We start from the raw sequence: 24024 nt of genomic DNA, 5'->3' as shown, positions 1-24024 counted from the left end.
CTCCTCAGTTTCCACGCAAATCTCTTCCAGTCCATTCTGAACTCTGCAGTTAAAATTGTCTTCCTTGCAAATAGTTTAGAAAATGTCACTCCCTTCTTTGAACCCCCTCAATGGCTCCCTATCACCTTCAGTATAAAGTTCCAGTATATCAGTAATGTTCAAGATGCTGCATAATTCTGTACCAAGCACAAGACAACATTTGAAAGGGAACTTGTAATGAACAGTAATGTAAGAAGAAGAGAAAACAGAACCCAAACAGCTGAAATCCGGGGGACCCCAGCTACCACAGGGCCACAGACCCATATGACAATATTGAAACGTAAATTATCTGTTTGGGGTGGATTCTTGAAAAGCAGTCAGTGTTGGTCTAACTCTGCTTCTGTTGAAGTCATTGTGGGCTAGATTCACAAAGGTGTGGAGATGCTCCTTCAGTCTCTCCTGTTGAAGCTGTTCCAATGTGAATAAATAATTTTAAAAAGTCACTAGAGCAGAAGAACTGGATCCTGAGTCTCCCATGTGAGTTCTCTAAGCACTAGGCTACAGTTATTCTCATTCTCTATGTCTCTGTCGCCCAATGTTTAAACTGTTTCACTGTCTCTAAATGATGAAAGAATCATTGGGCCAGAGAGAGAGCAAGCATGCTATGAGCACACTTACCAGATCAAGCCCTGCAGGTGAGTTGGGCAAGGAACACTTATCTTCCTGGTTCGTTCATTCTTCTGGGGCTTCGGCATCTGAATGGCTTGGACTGTAGTGTGTATGCTCAGAGGCAGAAACCTAGGTGCTTAGGGAACTTCTGCTTCAAAATGTTAGGTGCCTACAAAGTATGGGGGCAGCTGAACGGGAGCTTTGTGAATCCCAGTGGGGCCTGATTGTGAAATTTAGGTACCTGAACTGGCAGTTATCCTTTTGTGAATCTAGCCCTGGGAACTTTTTTCATTTACTTCACTGGGAGTAGACTTAAGCCAACACTGAGAGCTTCTGAAAATCCCACTATAGGTTCTGAGTTCTGTGTAAAATATTGTCTTTCACTTCCCATCTCAAACTGTTGTGTTCCCACCTCAGAGGTGTCTGAAGTTCGAGGCAAGTAAAAGGATTCTTGTGTATATTGGGCTATCTCCTTACCAAGGTTCTTACTCAGCCAAACTCTCATTGTCTTTCATGGGAATTTTCATGGGAGTAAGGATTTCAGGACTTGGCTCACAGTTTGCAAAATCCTCTGGGATCAAGACACCACACCTAAATCTCTTTGTGAATCCAGTCCTGTACAGTTATACTATAATTATTATATATAAAACAAAATCATCATCCTATCGCATTTGTTCAGTAATGTAAGGGCTGGTCAGGCAGAAAGTTACATTTGTCTTTTCTAGGAAAGTTAGGCATATTTTTCTTTCTGCTCTTGTATTGTTACATAGCGTTTATGCATATAACCTGAAGGGAAATAAAATGATATTGCATCAAGTTAGCCACCATCCGAAAGGTCCAAATTAGCCTCTCTGCCAATAAACAAAATCCTTTCATTAACCATTGTTGCATTTAAGAGCTATTAGCAGTGATGCATACGCTTGCACTAGTGCTTTTTTTAAGCACTTTTAGTCAAATGATGTCTGCCATCTCCAGACATGCATAGCAGAGAGCATTTAAACTATTAACAAACACTTAACTATCACTAAAGACTTATGCTTTCTACTGGGGAAAAACATCTAGCGAGATATGACATAAGTCATTTGAAACTGCTACGCAAAGATGAGATAACCTGGAAACGGAAACTTGAATATATACAGGTATTTTTTACTGGCACATCTTATTGTAAATTGATTAGATAATATAATATACAATGTTGTATATTAAAACTGAGCCTTAAATTGCCACATTATGAAAACTATCTCCTGCTTTCATTGGTGTTAATAACAAAACAACCTTTAATTTGCTGGGAGCAAGATTTTGCCCTTGAACAGTAGAAATAGCAGCAGAATTATCTTTTAAATAAAGAATAACATATAAGTTACGGGACCTAATGCATATTATGGGATTGGTACATGGCTTGTCTGAAATTTGGGATTTAGGCAAATTTGGCACTGATTTATACCTTGTGCAATCCCATTGATTTCAATGGGTGTAAACCAGTGAAAATTAAAGAGAAAAGAATAAAGTTAGTAAACTCATGCATAGTTAAGGATGAATAATTTAAAACTGCCCAGGCTTCTGGATGGCTAATAAGATTAGGAGCCTTTCACATCCACTTCACTAATTTGAACATGTCAAGGGGCCAGATTCAAATATGGGCTGCCAGGAGTGGCAAGTCTGCTTCAAGGGAGCTTTGAAAGGCATCTGAAATGTCTGCTCTGCCAGCTGGCTAGTGCAGTCCCAAAAATGGACAGTGCACGTTAGGGAAAAATGGAAAATGTGACCAACCCAGCACTGATTCAGCATATCCCTCAGGCAACCAACCCAGCTGTAGTCTAAAACTACCTTCCCTTGGAAGAAATCCCAGGAAGAACAGTGATAAAACTCTACTTATACCCTGGAACATAGCTGCCCCTGAGATTTTCACCCTCTTGCACCTTCATGGGCAAATCAAGCCCTACATTAGCAATGACAGTAATGCATTTCTAGTTCATGGTTGTTCAGTGATCCAGGGCTGGCCTTATGGATGGATGAGCACCCAGGGCACCATGGGGTCAGGAGGTGCCATGGTCAAGAGTAGTGTTTCTCAAACTGGGGGTCCAAACCTCAAAGGGGGTCACAAGGCGATAGTAGGGGAGTCACAAGACTGGCGGCTTCTGGCGAGGTGCCCAGCTCTGAAGGCAACGCCATCACCAACAGCAGTGCAGAAGTAACTGTGGCATGGCATGCTATGATATAGTACTGCTACCCTTACTTCTGCTCTGCTGCTCGTGGCAGTACTGCCTTCAAAGCTGGGTGGCTGGAGAGTGGCGGCTACTGGTCAGGAGCCCAGCTCTGAAGGTGGCACCTAGCTCTAAAGGCAGTGCCGTCACCCGCAGCAGCACAGAAATAAGGGTGGCATGGTGTGGACCCAGTTCAACTCTTTGTGGATAGCTGTTCACATCCTTAAATCAATACAAATGGGCCCTTGTTGAAAGTCAGTCTCTACCGCAAATGTGCATTGAATCTGAACTACCCTCAGCTCTTAGCCAGAGAAATGGTCTCGATCTGTCTGGATTATCGGCATCTTTTATAAGTGGACTGTACGTGGACACAGGAATAGAATATATTTTAAAATAAATAAAATTACAGTCTTCGGAATGTTGTGGTACACCCTCAGGATATTTCCCTGCATACACAGATGATACCCTTCTTTCTTAAGAATGTAATACAGTGGTCACATTAGCAAGTTGACATCTGCTACCCAACACTGCTATATGGTCTTGTCTGGGATACCAGTTTTCTGCTCTGCTTTTTAGAAGGAAAAAAATGTGGTAGCTTGTGTGCTTGCTGACAAATGTGGTCTCCATTAAAAAGTCAATTGTAATTTCAAAATGCTAAAACTAGTATAGAGTTAGGTGAGACAGTGAGCTAGTACAACCTTTCCATACTTTGGCCCCTTTTTCCATACCAGGTTCCCCTGGGAATTACCCTCTCCTCTAGCCAGGTCCCTCATAATCTGATTTTGCATTATAGAAAGGGCATGGTGCTTATGATCTGCTTAACATCTGCTTTTGACCTTTTCCTATGGTCGTAAATTAGCCTAAGAGAACTAATCCGCTAATCTAGGTCTGTTCACGCCTCATTTTTCAGTTGTGGCAACCTGAGTGCAAATCTGGGGAAAGATAAAATCAGCATTGAGTTGCTTCATTCTCATCCCCAGTGGATATTTGTCCATATCTTAAAAACGTGATGATTATTTTTTTTACCTGTGTGATACTCTTTCCAGGAGAGGTTTAAAACTAGAATAGAAGGGAAGTTAATAGCAGAGTCTCCAGGCCGGAATTGTAGTTTAGAATCGAGGTGCATTGACCTAAATATTTAGTCTTGCTTACCTACACTCTTGACTGAATTTTGTGTTGATTTTCATTGACTGTAACCCCGTTGATGTAAAATATCCTCCAGGGACTAGGTTGAGACCAATATATGAGACCAATACATTTCCAATTTTGATTTCAATGGGGTTGCATAGTGTTCAAGTCAACATAGAATAGGGCTCATTATGTCTCTCTAGGTCTAGGCTACGCTATTAGTTCATCACTTTCATTAACATCATATTTGAAGAATGATATAAAATAAAATGCTTTCAGAATTATTATAGTATAAATAGAGCTAACACAAGCTTGAGACCAGATGCTTTTGTGGTGTATCATTTATATCATAATGGAATACAATAGAAATTGTAGTTTTCAAATGATATATTCTAATCCCTGGAGCTGATTATTATAGAACTGATTGGAAATTTAGATTACATTTCTGAATGTTTCATCTTGTTCTAGGTTTGATTCTTCGAATATTATTAACAATATGATTCCATTATCAAATCAAAGACATTAAACTGTTATTTGATGAAATATATATTGGTTTTCATGAGTTTAAGTAAGGCTTAACACACAAGCCAAGTATTCTGATTTTCCTAAAGTAAAATGGTACTAAATTGTTTTGTATCTAGGTTATGCACAATCAAACTCAAGCATTGTTCTTATTATGTATTATTTGAAATTTTTTCCAGGCATTGGTATAAATGAGCAGCAAAGTTGGAGAAAATGTGACGTATGTCCTGTAGTGGTTTATTAAAATTCAGAAAGCCTTTTAATATTAGATACTGAAAAGTAATTTCCCTAAAGCATGCAACATGAGTCAAATTTGTATCAATGTTTAACACACAGCATTTTCGATTTTCAGACTCCTTTTATTTTCTTTTGCATCATTTTCCACAGAAACATTTCCATACAGCTGTTAAGTAAATTAATATCATTATCACTAAAAATATAGAAACAGTTTTCTTTGTATTTTAATCTATTTATCTAGTGTGAGATCTGATGTAGACAAATGTTTCAGGTCATATTTTTCTTGAACTTTTGATACCGGTGTAGGAAAGTTTGTTTGATGATGCAAACAGTAAGGGACAGTTTGCATTTACTTTTTGTCTCTTCAGTATTCATAGTTTCAGTTATAAACTTGGACTTGAATTCTGATTACTTCTGCCCATTCATTGGTGATTTTGCAGGTTTATTTTCATGTCTATTCATTTATCTTCCTTACTCTGCAGGTTGCTTCCATATGTTAACTAGGTTTTTCAGATGAAAATTAGTCTGCCAGTATTAGCATAAAACATTCAACCATATAACTGCGTAAACCTGTGAATGTAAGATTGATTAAAGACTATATGCTTTATCCCTTTTTAACAAAACACTGTGTTCTCCAATTCTTTAAAGAAAAAAAGATTAATCAAAGAAACATGACTTAAGATCTACAAAAGATGCCATTAATGCAAAAAGAAAGATTCATTCCCTACAATGAAAAGGATGATACAAGAGGTACTCCAGAGAATAGAATGATAGAAATATGAACAGGGTCTTGGTTGTTGTACTAAATGTGGAGCTATTGACTTTCAGGTAAATGCTTTTTTATCAGCTCTACCAGGCACTGCATATATAAATCTAATTATTTGCTGTATTAAACTTAAAAGTAAATTCACATACAACATTTACATTACAATGATGCCAAGAACCTGGCTTAACCCACAAATGGCAGACAATGCAAAAGGGAAGTATGAAAACCATCCTCCCTTCATCCAGTTGCGTCTAATGCTACTACTGATTGGGTAGGGAAGATTAGCTATTGCTCCGAGGCTCCTGACACTAGAGGCTTGTCTACATTGTGGAGTAATGTGCACTATGGGTGGAGGGGGAGGGGCCATGTTTTTTAAAACACACTAATGCGTTACACATTACTTGGTCCATGTAGACTCTGCTGGTGTCCACTAGCAGTTCTCTAGTGTGCTTTAACACAGTGATGTTTGAAATAATACTACATTAAAGCTTGCTAGGGAGACTTTAATACACACCAACAGGATCTACATGGACCAAGTAATGTGCAACCTGTTTGTGCACTTTAGAAATCCCTGCAGTATGCTTTGCCACCATGTTCACAGGTTCCAAGTCACATCACGTATAATATGTAGACAATATCAGCTGAGATAAACAGTGCTTCATTATTAAAGCTGAGCTTTCTGACTATCTTTCTATATAATTGCAGGTCCTGTAGAGTCTTTGTAACTTCTGTGGGTATAAACTTGCATAGTCTGCGTTATAATGATATTAAGGGACATGAGAATAGTAGCAAGATGAATTTTGATTTTCCCATATATGAGTAGTAGAACCCAGAGACTTTTAAAAATGCATAATGTTAGGGTTAGTGGGGAGAATGAGGGAGTTGTGTAGTATTTTTATGAGTATCATACTGTGACATTCTGGGGTGCCAAACCAAACCAGTGAGGGTTTGTGTCACCACCTGACCTGTAATCTTGAGTGCCTCACAACGCTTTGTGGCCGTACTGCCCAACCTGGGGTGCTCAAAACCAGCCTAACAACACGCAGGTCACACCAAGGGAGTGTGCTAGACAGCCAAGGTTCAGCAACTCTGATCCCAGCTGCCTGGCTACAGCTCCACAGCCTTGGTTACTACTTGATGGGTGATGCCAACACACTTCCAGTCCCAAATTTTCCCCAAACCATGTGTTCTGCAACGTCCAGCCATCTCCTGGACAGATCAGAGAAATAATATGATTCATTTGTTCCTCTAAATACACAAAACACATCAGAGTTTATTAACTTAACTGGGGTGAATATACCCTTTGCTTTAAACACAACACTGGGTTTGTTTATGGTAAAAATCAGATGACATTTATTAACCAAATATACCTAGGATTAAGTGAGTTAAAGTACAAGGAAAAAAGACAGAAAGAGTTACAAGTAAAACAAAACAAAATATGCTTCTAAGAGCCTAAAACTTATTCTAGCAAGTTTTTGTTCAATGCTTTGTTCAAAATGGCCTTTCAGACCCATAGTGTCCCAACAAGATGGTGATTCACCCTCTCCTCTGTCAGGATTTCTTCCAGAGGTCCAAAGGTGCTGGTACCTTTGTCTTTTTAGTTGAAAGAGAGAACTTGGGGTTCTCTGCCCCTTTCTTTTATAGTCCATTGAATCTTTGAAGTGGATTCTTCTGAAGGATACCCCTTAAAGTAAAGTTTATTCAAGCTGCGAGGAAGGAGACATGAAGTCTGGTGGTGAAGGAAACTCCATGCTCTGTCTTCCCCCACTTCTCAGCTTAATAGCTTGCTTTACTTAATGTGTAAAAATGGACCTCTTAATACTGTTAATACTCACCATGTATGTACATCACATAAGATTATTAATGATCAGTGAGTTATTAGTTTTCAAATGATACCTCACAAAGCATACTTTGTACAAGATTATTACAATAGTGTGTAGGGTGTGAATACAATGGTGTTTACTGTCTCATATCTGCGCCTTAGTTTATCTGTGTGCTATCATTTTGTCTGAATGCACAGAGTTAAATCAAAGTAGGTGGTAAGGGAGGCAGCTAACCAGAAATGAATTAATGGTAAAGAAAAGGTGATATCATAAGGATTTTTGGAGAAACAATGGGGAAGCAATTAGGTAGGAAATAAGCCGTGGCTTGGCACTCACTAGACTGGTAAAGTTTACTCTTCCCAGGCCAAACTTAGCATCATAGGGCATACTAAAACCTTCAAGATGCTGGCCTAAATAAGAAGGGGGCTTCCTGGGAAGTGTCAGTGAGTGCTAACAATAGATCAAGGAGATACAATGGGAGAGGCAGTCTGTCTCACCCAGCCAGAGTTGGGGTTAACTGACCTGAGGGAAGAAAAGATTATGGTGTAAATAAGGGGAACTATGTGCATAGGTCTTTATTGATTTTACCCGTTGCTTGATAACTTTGGGTGAATAAATAGTACTTTATTTTGAAGAAGCTGTTTTTGAGTCACTGTAATCAGCTCTTGTCATAGGATTCTGGAGTGAAAGGGCTAACAGGTGCCAAACCTAGTTGTGATTGTGGGGTCAACACGTAGACAGGGAACTGCAGCCCAGAGATGTGAGTGGTACTATTACGTGGTTCCACCCAAAGAGAAATTCAGGAAGCCAGGTCGGTCACTGAGTCTCTCTCCTGATATAAAGGGGAGCAATATGGCTCAGGACTACAAGTCATGGAAAATGAGTACAAGATGGCAAAGGCTGAGGTCTTTAGGGCTGGAGCATCTGCTCCCCATGAAGAACCTTCCAGTTTGCTGAGAAGGTTGTTGCATGTCTTGACCTTTGCCGCTATCTTGCTCAGGTGGCTTTTATATGTCAGTGTTCAGTGGAAAGAACGAGGAGTACTTGTGGCATCTTAGAGACTAACAAATTTATTTGAGCATAAGTTTTCGTGGGCTGAAGCCCACTTCATCAGATGCATGCAGTGGAAAATACAATAGGAAGATATAGATATAGATATAGATATATATATACAGAGAACATGAAAAAACTGGGGTTGCCATACCAACTCTAACGAGACTCAGAGAAAACAGCAATATCGGGGTGTGGCTTGATGCCTGGTTTGGATCTTTAACAGGTTTTGGGAGGCCAGTTTTGACATGAGACAGATATTCAGCAGTCTTCCTTCACCGGTAACCCTTGTGAAGAATTGAGCCAGCCAAGAATGGGCACGTGAGCTAAGATGTTTCAGGAACTCTGGAAGGATGTCATAGCGGCAGGGGTGCCAAACTTCATGTTCTATATATGTCCAGCTCTGTTCATACTATCGGGCCCACACCACAAGTCTTCCTACTCAACATTGAGGGTTTATCAACAGCCACGCAACATTTAATCAGCGTTCTTGCTTATCATCATGCTATCAATGTGATCTGCATACAAGAAACTCGTATTTTATCTAATGAAGACAGCTGATACAAGATCGATGGCTTCAACCTGTTATGCCACGCTGCACACCCAAATCATGGCCATGCCACATATGTTGGAAGAATTATTATCAATAACTGTTTTCCTCATTACTTATAGTTGAATGTATATAAACAAAACCATTCCTTTTTGATTCTCCTTAAAGCTACTGACAGGTTTCAGAGTAGCAGCCATGTTAGTCTGTATTTGCAAAAAGAAAAGGAGTACTAGTGGCACCTTAGAGACTAACAAATTTATTTGAGCATAAGCTTCCGTGAGCTTATTATTATTTTGTTAGTCTCTAAGGTGCCACAAATACTCCTTTTCTTAAAGCTACTGAAACCTTTCTTTATTTGAGAATGTCTATGGTTTAGATGCAGTAACTGAATCTAGCAAATAACTTGTTTACAGATTTCAACTAGGTAATTCACAATAACTTCATAAATTAACTCAATGTACTAAGAAATTAGTTTTCCCAAAAAAAGGTGTATTCACACATAGACCTTGATTTTATTAATCTAGAATATTTAGGGGCCTACCAAATTCATGGTCCATTTTGTTCAATTTCATGGTCAGATGATTTAAAAAATAATAGATTTCATGATTTCAGCTATTTGAATCTAAAATTTCATTGTATTGTAATTGTAGAGGTCCTGACCTCCAAAGGAGTTGTGGGAGGGGGGGTCTCAAGGTTATTGTCGTACTGCTACTCTTACTTCTGTGCTGCTGCTGGCGGTGTTACTGCCTTCAGAGCTGGGCAGCTAGGGAGTGGTGGCTGCTGGCTGGGAGCCCAGCTCTAAAGGCAGAGCCGCCACCAGCAGCAGCGCAGAAGTAAGCATGGCCTGGTAGGGTATTGCCACCCTTACTTCTGCACTGCTGCCTGCAGAGCTGGGCCGTCGGTCAGCAGCCACCACTCTCCGGCCACCCAGCTCTGAAGGCATCAGCACAGAAGTAAAGGTGGCATGATATGGTATTGTCACCCTTACTTCTGCACTGCTGCTGGCAGGGCACTGCCTTCAGCGCTGGGTGCCCAGCCAACAGCTGCCACTCTGCAGCTGCCCGGCTCTGAAGGCAGCACAAAAGTAAGCGTGGCAATACCATGACCTCCCCAAAATAACCTTACAACTCCCTTTTGGGTCACGACCCCCAATTTGAGAAATGCTATTGTCCCTTGTGAAATCTGTATAGTATAGGGTAAAAGTACACAAAAGACCAGATTTCACAGAAGGAAACCAGATTTCATGGTCTGTGACACGTTTTTCATAGCTGTGAATTTGGTAGGGCCCTAAAAATAATATTTACAAACACATTTAAAATGTAATCAGACATTTACCTTTTTATCTGTCTGTCTGTTTATCCCATACCCATCTTCATGATATATGGATATATCTTACAAACTGAAAAATATAAGCACATATGGATATCTATATAAAACTGGTAATATTATTTATATTAATTTGGATCAGACTCTAAATAAAAAGAACACATTGACAAGAAAGAAATAAACTGATGAGGTAAAACAAAGTACCAATCCATAGGTACATACATTCCCTTAAAAATGAAATCAACAATGAGTTTTGTAAAGACACTGAAGCTTGGGAGAAACTGGGTGACTCTGGGATACAGAATCTTTCCCCTCTAGTTCTCCAGTTCTGCCTACACTATTACGAACTGCCAGCTATTTGCTGGCAGGTGTGAAATAAATTTCTAGTATCCACTTTTTCCTATTATACTCATGACAAAAAACACTCTCACAATTGAGACTACTTAGCTTTTTTGCTGATGGTCTCTACAAGGTGGGCAAGGACTGTATGGGTATAAAGACTGATTGAATTACACTCTTACCTTTAAAAGCAGAGCTCTCTCAGGGATGACTAAGGTTTATGTGGCATAATGAGTAAAGCTGCAGTTCTATTTCTTGTTCTGTGGATAAAATACCAGTAAACTTCATCCTCCAGTGGCATGCAGTGGCATAGCCGTGTCAGTCCCAGGTCCTCCAGTGATGTCAGTCTTCCATGAAATAGGAAATCACATAATTTTTGCTTTTTAAAATCCTACATACAAGTCCCTTTCAAATTTTTGTCTTCTGTTTTTTGGGGGAACAGTTCAATAAATGTTTGCGTCTTTCTCACAACATGCAGACATCAATTTTCTGAAGCTGACATGAATGGAGGGATGCTTTTAATGAATCAAGCAATAACTTGTGGTAAGCTGAATGCCAAAATGAATGAATTGTACTCATACATCATATTACTCACTTGAGAGAAACATCCATAATTGAGGATGTTAGAACAGGATCAGAATGGATGAGGCTGCAATTAATGGTGCAATAATTGTTCACCATTCTTGCTGCTCAAGAAATAAAAGAACTACTCTGTCTTTTAGGGTGGATCCATAGATGTAGGGTGGATTCACAGATTAAGACCATGATAAAAGTCTAGGATTTCAGGGTCATCCTGCTGTTTGGTGGGACAGTCCAAAAGAACAAATTAGAGAGAGAGAGAGAGAGAGAGAGAGAGAGAGTCTTTATCCTTTATCATTTTACAAGAGGCAGCTTGCACATAGGGAGATGGGTGGTAGCAGCATGTTTCCAGCCACATATCTGGAACTAGAATATATATATTGTCTTTGTTTTCTGGGAACTTGGGTGGTAAACCTAATTGCACCACTGGGCAGAGTTTACCTCCTCTGTGGTTAGTGTGTATTCATTGCTACCAGAGAAGAAAAATTAAATTTGCAAAGGAGAAACAGGCACCAGCCCTGATTCAATTTTGTCATACTTTATTTATTAGCATTGTGACTATGGCAAGAGATGCACATAACTGCACAAAGATAACAGCAAACAATTATCCATGTCTCAGTAGAGATGTAACTTACAATAGGAATTTGTGATATGCCTCAAACAGAAATGTGCATGTAGACTGCAGACTACTGGGAAGTCCCCCACTGCTGCAGTGTGCTGCAACATATTGCAGCAAATTAGTACTGTGTTTCCTTGATGTATCATATAATCTCCTAAAGTAACAGAAACTTTGCCACCACTCTTGGACATACACCTGCACGTTAGGCTGCAAAATGAGAACATCCTTCAGAATGTTACTTTATGAAACAGGAAAAAATATACAAATCTACTGTATCTATGAAAGATGAACGATAACACTGCAAAACAACTTTTTAATAGGAAGATGAAGATGATGATGATAATGATGTTTGGTTATTAATTAGGTAGTTAAGAAGGAAAAGTTAAACAAAAACATTCCTTAAAGGAATATCCATTAGAATCACAAGACAAAAAAAACCTATCTATGTAATAACATTAATATCTAAAGAAATCACTTTTCAAGATGATTATTTTACTTATGGTTTCATCTTGAGCTCACTGTATTTGAAATGTCATATTGAGATAACACAGACTTCAATTATTGTATTAATATTATAAAGAGCATTCACACACTCAAGTTTATTGGAAATAATTTCACATATTCTGTGGTTATTGTGTTTTAGACAGTATGGTATTTATGGACCTCATTAGATGCTTTACAGATATATGGCCTTTGATCATTTGCATGATAATACTGATAAAAGAAAATAAGATCTCTTGTGATTCAGTAGTTTTCCACTTCTTAGATCAAAATATGATTTTATTTGTAGCATTATATTTATTTAAACAAGTAACAATAATATTTTCATATACTCTGTCAGTTTAAAATCTCTCTAAGGAATACCTAGATTTGATTTTGGACAATTACAAGTTTCTGTATTTGATTTATAGGCTGTCAGTTCCATGTGTAACATTTGTGTCCTGTTGTTGTTAATTCATTTTAAATTAAATTTCATTATGATTACTGTTACTACAGTAAATGCCCTTTAGTATTCATTGTAATAATAAACAGGGTAAAAATTTTGTGGTATTCATATGGATGTCACAGAATGTATGCATCTACAGGAATGCCATTTTAATTCATTATTTTAAATTGTATGTATTGACTATATGGAAATGAAAAAAATAGAAAATCAAAAGGAATTTTTTGCACTCAGGCAATTGCAAATTGCATATAGTTTGTACTAGCTATGAATGGTTTATGAAAACAAATACTTCTTCTATAAATAATCAGAATAAGGAAAGCAACTTAAATATATGGAGGTATTGCTCTCTGAACCATACCCAAATGTTTCTAGCCTTTCATTAAAATCATCCCCTATGGAACTGCTTCTGAAATACTTAGAAGCTTTGGAAGTCAATACTTTCAAGGTATTAAAGCAATTCTTTTAAGGACTTATGATGGGTGTCTGATTTTTATGGCAAAGCACTGATATTATACCCCACTAATGTACACAGCCACAGGTTACCAAAGATTAATTATAGCACTAGTTGCTACAAATTTGTATACAATATAAATAGAGCTCAATTTTATTCTCAGGAGCATGACTGCAGTTCAGGGTATACGAGAGAGTAGATTCCAGCCCATCATGTGATATTTAGTTTTGTAAGTTCAAAATTGAGACATGTTGAAAGAAATATGCATAAATCATTCCTTCACAGTATAAGACAGTGGAGAAAACCTTAACAGATATCCACATATTCCAGATTATTTTCCTTGAATAAGTAAATCTTTTTGTCATTGACCTTACATCAAAGGGAGGATGTGAACGTGGATTTTGAACAATGGTATAACATTTTAAGGTATTGTTATATAATCCTGCAAGCAGAAATTTAAAAGTCAGTGTATCAGGATAGTGTAGTACAAAAATGATGCACACACTGCATCATAAGATTTAGAAGATCTTCTGTTGTCTATTAGCACTATGGACTGAGACTTCAGTGATGGGGAATGAGAAGGGTGCATACCACAGAGTGGAGTTCCTCTGCAACCACTGAGTCTGCGTACACAGATGATGCTGTGGAACTCCAACAACTGTTATCAGAGGTTAACCATGTAATTCCCTTTCCTTACCCATGGGCTGGGACGTGGAACGATGTTTTTCGGAGGAGACTGGCAATGCTTCTACCCCAACAAGGACTCTTCCTTCTTGCTTTAGAGTCCAGTCTCTTGTCTGGAGTTTTCATTGTCAGTACAAAAGGCATGTGGGTACTCTTGCATCAGCTGCAGGGGTTGCCTGGCAGTGACACTATGGAGCTGTCAAAGAAGGATTTAGAAGCTCTCTGGCTTCCCTGGTTGACTCTAACTTAAATTCAAAATATTTGTCATATTTTGATTTCTTTAATACTGAAGTGAAGTCCATAATTAATACCATCCTACTGCATACTTACACCATTGTTTTGGTTTATACATTCTTTTCAGCTGGTCTATATTATTTGAGACTTCTGGGTATTTTGATCCAACCCATACACATCTACTGTTGTTCCTCCTTTTGTTGATATTATAACACAATGCTTAATGAATTAGTTAACTAATTAATGAATCACAGCAAATTCTAGGAGACATCAGTGGAGTACATTTAACGAATGATATCACAGTTCTGAGATTTCAACATTAACATTACTTACGTGATGGGCACCATGAAAATGCAAAAATCTAACATATGATTACATTTTTTGTTGCAAGAATTAAAATGTATATATATATATATATATACCTGTACCACTTCCTTTAGATTGTCCATTTTATGAAATTATGATGATCCTTGGGGACTGATCTAATTACAGAAGTATGCACTGACCAATACTCAGAAGCAGAAAGAGACATAAATGAAATAATATGGTTATCACAGAGGCTACATCTTTATATAATAGTCAACAAACTGAAATGAGGCTAAACCCTACAAGAACAACTGCCTGGCAGAATTGTTTCACTGCAGATTCTAAGCTGGCTCCCAGCCATCGGTGAAGAGGACATGACTTCAGCAGGCAGATTCCCGTGCCATCCTTAGTTTAGGTGGACTCATGGAAATCAGATGAGGAATGATTCAAGCTGTGCCAGACTTTGAGGATTTTACCACCTCTATCCTACAGGGACCAAAGCCTGTGCAACCCTCATTACCAGAGTTTAGGGCATCAGAGTAACTCATAGTAAGCCACACTGGAAACAGGCCAAAGTTGTGAAAGGTAAACTATAGGATCTCCATAAATAAACCTGTTGGAGGCTGAGGGGAAAGCAAAACACAAGATAACAACGTCAGGTTGCTTTTCACTCTGTGACTCAGCCAGTGTGGCCTGGGGCATGGGGCATCTCTCAGCACATGTAGGTATATACATGTACTTCACTCTCTCTCCCATGCAGCCACTGGTCCCCACCCCCACCTCAAGATACAGAGCTGGGCAGAACTTCAAAATAGGAAGATGGGGAAAAATCTTCCTATGTCCTGCACGCCCCCTAGGATGTCTGCATCACTGCCTGGCCCATTCAAAGCTTCACCCTGGGTAGGGTTGCCAGGTGTCCGGTTTTCGACCGGAATGCCCAGTCAAAAAGGGACTCTGTTGGCTCCGGTCAGCACTGCTGACCATGCCATTAAAAGTCTGGCCGGTGATGCAGCAGGGCTAAGGCAGGTTCCCTGCCTGCCGTGGCTCTGTGCGGGTCCTGGAACCAGTGGCATGTTCCCCCTACAGCTCCTACATTACCCCCTATGATTCCACACACTGCCCCTGCCCCAAGTATCAGCTCTTCAGCTCCCATTGGCCAGTAACCATGCCCAATGGGAGCTGCGGGGGCAGGACATGGATGGAGCAGTGAGCAGAGCCACCTGGCTACACCTGTGCATAGGAGCCAGAGGGGCACATGGCACTGTTTCTGGGAGTTGCTTGAGGTAAGCGCATCCTGGAGCCTGTACCCCTCACCCCCTCCTGTGCCCCAACCCCTTGCCCCTGCCCTGATCCCCCTCCTGCCCTCCGAACCCCTTGACCCCAGCCCAGATCACCCTCCTGCACCCCAAACCCCCTATCCTCCAACCCCACCCCAGAGCCCACAGCCCCAGCCAGAGCCATAACACCCACCTGCACCCCAACCCTCTGCCCCAGCCCAGAGCCACCTCCCACTCTCCAAATCCCTCATTCCTTGCCCCACCCCAGAACCCACACCCCCAGCCCAGAGCCCATACCCCCTCCCACACCCCAATCCCATGCCTCAGCTCAGAGCCCCCTCCCATACTCTGAACCCCTCAGCTCCACCCCGCAGCCCAGAGCACTTTCCTGCACCCCTCATCCCTGGCCCCACCTCAGAGCCTGCACCCCCATCTGGAGCCCTCACCCCCTCCCACACCCCAATCCCTTGAGCCAGCCCAGAGAAAATGAGTGAGTGAGTGAGGGTGGGGAGAGTGAGCAACAGAGGGAGTGGGGATGGAGTGAGTGGGGGCAGAGCCTTGGAGAAGGGGCAGAGCAGGGGTGGAGCCTCGGAGGAGGGGCAGGGCAAGTTGTTTGGTTTTGTGAAGTAGAAAGCTGGCAACCCTAACCCTGCGAGCCACAGTGGGTAATGTGTTTCACTTGTTCCACTTTCTGTTTGTGGCAGTCTTTGTCATAAACTAATGCTAGATTTCCTAGAGTGACCACACTTGGGCTAACTGCACAGTACTCTTTAGTCATTTCACCCACTCTTACAATTTAAAAGGGTCTATGTAAAAAGGGTCTATATCTTCCTCAATGCACATGGGTACCTCAGATTAAACTTGGGAGTTGCTGTGTGTATGCATCAAAGGCAAAGTGATTCACTCAGAGAGCTGAATATGTCTCTCTCATTGGGAAAAGGACAGCTGACACCGATATTCACATCATGGATTGTAATGAGAAATGAAAATTGTATGAAATTAATTCATTTTGTGATACAGATTGTAATGGGAGTAGAGATTAACTCTGAAATAAAATAGTTTATTTAATTCTCTACATATATGTGTCTTAAAATAGATGCTTGCTAGCCATAACTTCTGTCTTAACCTTTGCATTTTTATTCCATTTAATTTGCATGTGTTTCATTATTCTAATGTAGCACTATAAGACCAAACAAATGTACACCACAACAATTCTTCTACAAGCTGCATTATATCACAGCTACTCTTGAGGCAGCTGTGACCTGAATATGCTTAAAAAGATGTAGTTTAAAGTATTATGGCTCTCTCAAGCTGTGGTCATTATCATCAGTTCAATGCTAGAATTTTAAAACTACATCAACCATCAAACCCACATTTGCATTGACTGTAAAAATTATTACAACTAATTATGTTCTGGTTTGGGCTAATGTGTCTATATTTTAAAAGTATCTGGAAATACTGATGATATAAAATCTGAATAATTTCACCTGGATAAGAAACAAATATCTATGTCAAAGTAAGTTGTTTTTTTTTTAACTTCCTCTTCTTTCTGTATTTCATAGGCCCTTTCCAAAGCACAAGGTGATAAATTGCAAAACATGATTAGGAATCTACTTGTGACAAAAAATATAGTGAACAACAGAGGGAGGGGGGATTGAGTAAGTGGGGGCAGGGCCTTGAAGAAGGGGTGGAGCAGAGGTGGGGCCTTGGGGGAGGGGCAGGGTTTTAGATGGTTTTATTTTTTAAATCTTATTAAAATAATTCAGATTTTAGGTTTACTTGATTTTTAAAATAATTGCTATGGAACAACAGAGCGAAATCTGAAACGAATAAACCTAAAACATACAAACAAAAAATTAAATTATGAAAAAAAAGAAACCCACAAAATTTACTTTGAGCAGAATTTTTACTCTAATAAGGGAGAAAAAAAGCCAGAGACTCTGAAAGGTCCACTAGGAAGTTCACCATTGCCATCAATTTTTATGTGGAAGATGGTCATATATTACAGTGATGGACAGCAATAAAAACTCTTAAGTTAGATAAACACTTATATGCACACATAAAAAAAAACAGCCACCAATACAAACCCTTTCCTCTTACTGAAAAATATTCCTTTACTAAATGCTTGATCCAAAGCCTATTGAATTCAATGCAAAACTCCCATTGACTTTAATAGGGTTTGGATCAGGCTATAAAGGTTACCAGATTTACTTCATAGATTCATAGATATTTAGGTCAGAAGGGACCATTATGATCATCTAGTCTGACCTCCTGCACAATGCAGGCCACAGAATTTCACCCACCACTCCCACAAAAAAACCTCACACCTATATCTGTGCTATTGAAGTCCTCAAATTGTAGTTTAAAGACCTCAAGGAGCAGAGAATCCTCCAGCAAGTGATCCGTGCCCCATGCTACAGAGGAAGGCGAAACAGATTTACTGTTGGCTGCTCTATCAAAGGTTAAAAATAATCCTTATATACATGTCAAGCAAACAGGGGAGATCCTGGAGTTTTTGTGTAGGAATAGCTCCCACAGATTTCAGTAGGTGTTTCTCCTTCATAGAACCTGAGGGATTGGGCCATCACTTGAAGATGGCATAAAAGATGGAGGGCAGCAGAGTTCTGTCTGGAAGTGGTTGTTGTCTCCTCAAGTGTATTTTGTTTTTAATGAAGTCAGAGGGACACACATTTGGGAAGGTGTGGCAGGGGTTACAAAAGAGGAAAATAATTAGTCTGAACCTGTCTGAACCATGTGAAGCTCTGTAGTCCACATTAAATAGGAAATATATAGGTTTCTGTTGCTTGCTGGGTATCAGATATGCCTGATATACAACAAGCAACAACAATTCTACATTTGTAATATAAGCTGGATATTAAATGGATTAACTTCTTCATTGGGATTTTAGAATCAGCTTTTGAAGCAAACCATCTTTAATTACAGAGATGCAGATTCTAATAAAAACAGCTACAGATGTTTAAGTTCATGTTGTGAGGTGCCATATTATCTAGAAATGTCTTCTTCCCATAAACCAGGTTATTTCTTTCCAGTGTCTCAGCTGTTGTAGTTGCCAGCTTATTCATTACCATTTTTGTTTAAAAAAAAAAACCCCAAAACAAAAAATCTTGCAAAATATATCTTTGTTATTGAAAATGATTTTATTTCTATATTTATATTTTTGACATTTTCATATATATCCAAAGTGTATAACAGTGTATATGTTGTATTCTCAACTGGATTTTTTTGCATTCTTTTTTATCTGCTATTTATTGTGTTCGTCACTGAATGTTAGTTACATTCATATTCTGGTTTATCAAAGAGTGAGCAAACTCTACAGCAAACATTGAGAATCTGTGCTGCACCATGCCCTGTAGCAGGGTTGACAATGCATCCCAGGGAGACACAAAGGGGAGCCAGCTTACAAAGCAACAGCTGCTAGTGTAAGCAAGAAAAGGAGATCATCTATCTTACAGGACACCTCATTTCCACAGCCTCATTCTAAGAACAGTTATCAAGCAGGGAATGACTAAACCAGCCAGTATGAACAGCAACAGACTTCACTTTCCTAAGCAACAGTTAACAGTAAAAATAAAAATTCAAACATCCATTTTGCAAATCACACTAGGCACAAGCTTTATAGGAGCCAGAAAAATGGAAGAAAAATGAAAATTAAACCCACAACAGACACAATCTGAATGCTGAAATCTTTATATTTGGCCCTCTGCTTGTGCTAAAGAAGAGGGAGGGTTGATTTTCACACTCCGCCCACTTCACATAGGGGAGCCATCATTTGGCTAGAGGAAACTGGGGAGGGAGAAGAGGGCCTCTTGGAACTGTCAATCCTGACAGTCTCAGAGTGGAGTATTTCTGAATGGGACAGGGCTATCTCCTCACCCATTGTAGGGCAGTGCAGGGAGAATGCTGGGCCGGCTGTACATTTTCAAAGGTGTACAGTACTAGAACCAATTCAGAAAAGTACGCTCTCCCCTCCAGCACTATGGAAGTTATGCCTTACAAAAGCAAAATGCCCCCAGGCAACACTGTTTGCGTGGTTTATGCCCTCCCACTCCTAAGTGCATCTCTGCCTGGCAGAAGACATAATCTTCCCCTTGTAATGTAGCACACTCAGTAATACATTCCATAACCATTTTGTCTAGTCAAGGACCTAGGGAGACCCAGTGTGTTGACAGCAGGCGGCACAGACTGTGCCTAGTTAGCCTAGGAGCCAGGGAGCCAGAGGAAACTACCGAGAGCTGTCTAAGTCCAATAGCCTCTATAAAGAATCCTCTTTATATTTAGTGAAGTCATGTCCTCTCCCTTCACTACCATGAGGGATGCTACACTGGGGAGAAGGACATGAAGAGAGTACAGCAAGCAGCCTAGAAAAACAGCATCAGCTCTATCCAGCCAAAAACTGCTGGAAAAGGAAAAGAAAACTAATCAGAAAATCCTAACCACAGAAAATGCACCTCCGCAGACAACTCCCTGGGCCTCAAGAGGAAAAATTACTACATATCAGACACCATGTGAGGCAAAGGCTATTTTTCCCATGCAGACACAAGCTTTGTGAGAGGTAGAGAACTCTGAAACCACACAGGAAACCACTTGTCAGCTATCCTAAGAGTGGCACAGCCTTTGCCAATAATTCAGAAAGCCCTGAATAACCATGAGACATGAGAAAAAAAAGTTCTTGTTTTAAAGGGTTAACACCCTGTTTTCCCTGTGTCCTACAAGTCTTACACTGGAAGTTCTGAAGCCCTGGTCTAGCACATCAGACAGGTGATAAAAAGACTTCAGATGAGAACAGGACAGCACCACCTTGTCTCGCTTTGTGTGGGCTGCTCTCCTTTTATGCAGAAATACACAGTAACTAGCTTCCTTTTCTATGGATTATGCCACTACAATCTTTTGTGTCGAGAGCCCTAAAATTCCAGCCCCAATGATTAGAAAGATGGTTTTACCCTCTGTGTGTGTGCTGGGGCAAGGGGAGGAGCAGCTCTTCAAATAGAAGGAAGTCAGGCAAGTGGAACATTCTAAGCTAAAGCTTTTCCACGAAGGAGGGAGAGAGAGAAAGTAGCTTAGGGACAATTCTGTTTTCCTCCTTCTAATAAAGTTCCCTTTTCAGTGTAGTAGGAAGAGGCTTTCTTTGATCCTTTATCATTGTCTCATGACAGTGCACCATTTCTCAATTTCACATCTGAGTCTTGTCACCCGGTCCCTGTTCAGGGAGTTCTCAAGTGGCATACCCCCATGTTTCTTTGTCCCTCTCATCAGCTGTCTTAACCAATGGGTATTTTACCCATTCAGGCTGAAGATTTTTCTCCAGCATAGGACAGTGATCCTAATTTGATATCCTATCAAACTGATGTCAGTACGACTTCCCACGGAAACGAATGCTTCATCAAAGTAGCTCTGTACATCTATATAGAAAATTTTCTGCTTGAGTACTACTTTTGCAGGTTATACTGTCCTTTCTGCAGCCCCACTGGCCTGAGAGTAATAAGGAGTTGTGGCAGTGCACAATTAATTAATATTTTTGTTCTGAAATCTTGAAATTTGGCTATTGAGGTTGTCAGTAATCTGGGTTATTTCAGGAATGTAAATGATGACAGTAGCCCAGGAACAATGGTGCCAGCTGCCAAGTATTTCTGCCCTTGGGTTCACTTAGGTTGGCAACCACTCTTTGCCACAAGTCCTGTGACAATGGATTAATTTCAATGGCCCTTTTCTCTGAGCCAATATGTGAACTTGACAAACCAAGTAGGCACTTGGTGCCAATTCCTGCCATCAGATGAAGCTGCTTTGTACCAGTATGCCAGAAAAAAACAAAGCTTCTATAAAGCCAGCCTAACTGGCTATCTGAGGATTCCTTTGACACAGGGTAATGTAAGGTCAGTGTAGCATAGTGGGTCCGGTTACACCTCTGTCCTCGCCCCTGGAGTAGAAGATGTGGCTAGGGAAAAAAAGGGGTACAAATCCATTTGAGGTCACATCAGGTTTATCTGTGACTACTATAATTGACCTTTCAGAATCATTACCAGCCAACACAACTTAGAGTTGCTCCGTGAGGCTGAAATGGCTGCTGGCAGGACCAAAAGGGAAAGTTTCTATAGATGCAGAAAACCGCAAACGTGGCAGTACTGAAGATGTGGCCATCTTTCCTAAATGCTGCTCACACCCAGACACCACCCCAAAATAAGGGCTCACAAAGGCATTTCATTGGTGACCTTCACAGATTTTATTCAGTATTTCACTCCTCAGTGTGTCTTTTCTAACAATCTTCTCCTAGACTAATAAGCCTCTCACCTGAAATGGATTCCTGTGCACAGCATAATATCAACTTGTATTCCAGGAATTTGTTGAACATATCCCACGGAGCACAATATTTTTATCAAATACAGTCTATGGGTGGTTGGTTTTTTTTTAGTTATCTCCAGCAATAAGGGCTTCCCTAAATGAGTTGGCTACATCAGAACATTACTATTTACAGAATTATTTTTTGTCGTAAGACAATACCAATGTTTTCACCCCACAACTGATGCTGATGACTCAAATTATTTTAATTATTTCTTCTTCCACTTTTTGAAGCAATGGCAAGGTACCTTGCAAGGTGTAATGACAATTTAAGTCCAATCTTCACTGGTTCACATTTCAACATGCCTATGTCCTCAAAATAACCATCTAGATTAATTTCCTCTTTGTGGCTCCCAAGGCTGACCCAGCAGATTGTTCACATTTGTACCCAACACCGTGGAATTATTAAATTGATAAACTTTCCCCATTGTATACTTTGTGAAATAAAATTTTCCAGACATTGTAGTTTATCTTTTTCATTGTATCAATTAGTGGTTACAGACTCTAACTTTATTTGCTGTGCTAGGCTCTGGTATGGTTTCTGAGATATGAACGTGTTGTCTGCATCTGCATTTATCTTAAAGTCCATTTTCTTGCCATTAAGTTATAAGTTACTATAATATATGTGTCCTCTCCACAGGTAGTCAATCCCAAAAGGAAATGCTCTCTCATCCTATTCTGTGTCTTCAGCAGCTACCTCTTTCAGCATTTTACCACATCAGACCACCTCAAAGGTCCCCAGTTTTCATTTTCTGCATCTCTTCTTTTGTGCAGAATAATTTTCGCCTTGGTTGTACTTGAAAATGCATGCCTGTCTTTCTGCTTATTCCCTGAGATCTATCACTTTTCTGGAACATATTGCATTCATTCTTTCTGTCTTGCTTTAGCTGAAATTGACCAATGAGCAGCTTCCTCAGTTCTGTAGCTGTTCCCTGGTCTGTATTTTGCTTCCTAATAAGAACATAGTGATAAGCTGTTTGAATATCGTTCTTCAGTGCTAGCTCTAAATCCATCTGTAACTTTAATGACACTTTCTTGTCAGCAATATCAATTACAGATGCACCTTTAATTTGCTCTACTTTATCTGTTCCAGAGTCACAGAGCTCAGCCAGCTCAGCCAGGGTCTTCACAAATGTTGGATATTATAAATGGAAGTAAATAAATAAACTAACTAAATGCCTCTACAGATTCCCTAGTGTTTTGGTAAGGCTGCATCAAACACATTTCTCATGTACAATACACTGTTAAGAGTTCCTCAACAGGGTCAAGGACTGTGGTTATTTTATTTCTGGAAACTACCTGGCACATTTTCACAAACAGCAGATAATTTTCATGAACATTTTCATGTTGTCAAAACACCTATTTTTTTGGTCAAAAAACAATTTTGACAGAAATTTTCTGATCAGCCCTATTGACTACTTTCTCCAGTTTGCTTTCTGTCTCCATTTCACTCATTGCAATATAGAATTTCAGGGCACTACCCGTCCCCACTCTTTGTTACACAGTGATATTGGGAAATGTGATGATGATATCAGGTGACTGAGGTGAGCAGATGGACAGGGAAGATTACTAAACTCAAAACAAAAAATCAAAGAGGGTGAATGCTTCCAAATTGGTGGCTAAGAACCTTACAGAGGAAGAAATGGGTAAAATGGAATAAGGAAAAGGGCACCTACATAAGCCAGCATTTTCATGAAATAGAATACAAAAGATTCATAGGTTTAAATTCTATTATGATAATCTAGTCTGACCTCTTGTATAGAAAAGAACAAGAATATTAACAATTCAAAAAATCAATCGTATATTAATACAGGTATTGGTATTTATAGTAAAAGAACCACAAGACTAGGCAGTGAATGACAATTTTTCTGCCCTTCATCACATCCCCACAATAATATTGTACCTTATTTAAAGTGTCTTAGAGTTTGAGGAAGTTAAGAAGAACTGCTCTGCCAGAAGGATCTGGTAATTCCATCAAGCC

This window comes from Chelonia mydas, chromosome 1, assembly GCF_015237465.2.
Source record: "Chelonia mydas isolate rCheMyd1 chromosome 1, rCheMyd1.pri.v2, whole genome shotgun sequence".
Taxonomy (NCBI): Eukaryota; Metazoa; Chordata; order Testudines; family Cheloniidae; genus Chelonia; species Chelonia mydas.
Note: the sequence above shows the minus strand (reverse complement) of the source record.